Source organism: Onychomys torridus, chromosome 4 (genome assembly GCF_903995425.1).
Source record: "Onychomys torridus chromosome 4, mOncTor1.1, whole genome shotgun sequence".
Lineage (NCBI taxonomy): Eukaryota > Metazoa > Chordata > Mammalia > Rodentia > Cricetidae > Onychomys > Onychomys torridus.
Window position 1 is genome coordinate 69,979,136 of NC_050446.1, and position 1,991 is coordinate 69,981,126.

Here is a 1,991-nt window from a genome sequence, read left to right on the forward strand (position 1 = left end):
CCACTATATCTTGCTACATAGCTCACAACATGGCCATTACTTTTAAGGCCAGTAAGAGAATGTCTCCATTGTTTGAAACTCTGACTTACTTCATCTCTAGGCTAGATTTAATGAATTTCTATAAAGTTTCCAAGTGAATAATCTTCCTTTTAATTAACCACAAATTAGCTTATCTGTGACTATGACATTTGCAATAATACCTTTAGCCAAATAACGAAGAATTTCAGGAGTGACATATTACTACATGTGTCTTCCATAGTTCAGGTGGATCTTTTTAAATCCCAGTCTTATTAAAGTATAATTGAAAATAAAAATTGTGTATATTCAGTGTACAAGGATGTCTATGTATGAAAACCGTTCCTGCACTAGGTATCCCTAATGCAGAGGAGAGCGTTTGCTTATTCCTTCCGGGCATTTACTTGTGCTTCCTTTTCTGCAATTTACAGTACAGCTCAAATCCTAGTTTGTAAAGATGTCAGCTCTCTTGCCACCTCTGAATTTTGTAGCACTAATGACATACTTTGTGATTTACTTTCTACATTTTGAGTATTGAAGCTCTTTAGTAATTTCTGCAAAGGTTCTTAGGTCTAGTCTAGTGAGATACAATACACAGTAAAACTAGGAAAAGGAATATATAATACAGGTAGGCAGCAAAGATAAATAAAGCCAATAAACTTTCCCTCCAAGGTCAGAGAAGCTGCCCAGGGCAGATGGGAATGCCCTATGTTATACCACATCTGAAAGCTCCCAAAGCACTCTGGGTTTTGTATTCTAGGTGTAACTGGTGTCACTGAGCAGAAACATGTAGAACATACTAATCTAGAAAGAACAAGGATACAACCCTTGTGCAGGTTTCTGTCCCCAAGTTAGGTCAGTTCATTCTTGGTATGTTCTGAGACATACAAGCAGGATTGGGAAAAGCTGGGGTGACCAAGGCCATCTAGGGAGTCTGTCCTAAAATTCTTTGCTCATTTAACCTAGACTATTAGCAGCTAAAAATGTGAGGAATTTCTTATGCTAATATATATCTATATATATTAAAGATATATCTTCTGGAGTATCCACACTTAGTTTTTGGCTGAGTTTTTCAATTCCTCCCAAAAGTAGCTTTCCCATTTGAAGTGAGTGAAACAATTACAAATCCCAACCTAAATGTGCTATTTTCTTCTCTTCTTTTAATATAAAGTACTTTTTAAAGTTTTTTTTTTTTAAATTCTATGCATGCATCTCACGAATGTAGATGCTTGCTGAGGAATACACGTCCAGTCTCAGAACTAGAGTTACAGGCATAACTGCCTAATGTGGATACTGGGAACTAAACTGGAGTTCTTTGCAAGAGCAGTCAGGAGAGATCTCATGATGATTTTGTAAGAGTTTGATGTGGGTTCTTACTAAATTTTTAAAATTACATTTAGTGTGAATTTGTGTATAGGTCATAGGACAACTTTCAAGTGGATGTAGGGGATTGAACTTAGTTGTCTTCTTGGAAGGAAGCTCCTTTATGGGCTGAGCCATCTTCCTGGACTGGGTTTTTATTTTAAAGGAGAGATCTCTTTAGCTCAGGATTGCCTCAAGCTTGTGAATCCTCCTCCTCACCCTCCTGCTTGCTGGGATTAAAGGTGTTTGTCACTGAACCTGGCTGACACTTTTTCTATCCTAAGACACTGGAAGTCTCACTATGCAGCCTACACATGAACTTGTGAGCCTCATTCCTTGGTGCCCTGATGGGATTACAGGCATGGAACCCCATGCTTCAGCTCTACTGACACCGTTTTGACAAAAAGAACCAAATCTTTTTCAGAAGATTGTACTTACCTATTAAAAAACCCCACCAAAACATATGGCTTCAAGGATGAATCAAAACTGACCTTGATAACAGAGCACTTTCTTCAACTTTATATTTAAGATCATGAAAAGCAATCAATAAATGCTAATTAATATCCAAGAATGAAGAATCTTAAGTTATAATTATAACACAATAAGACACAAAA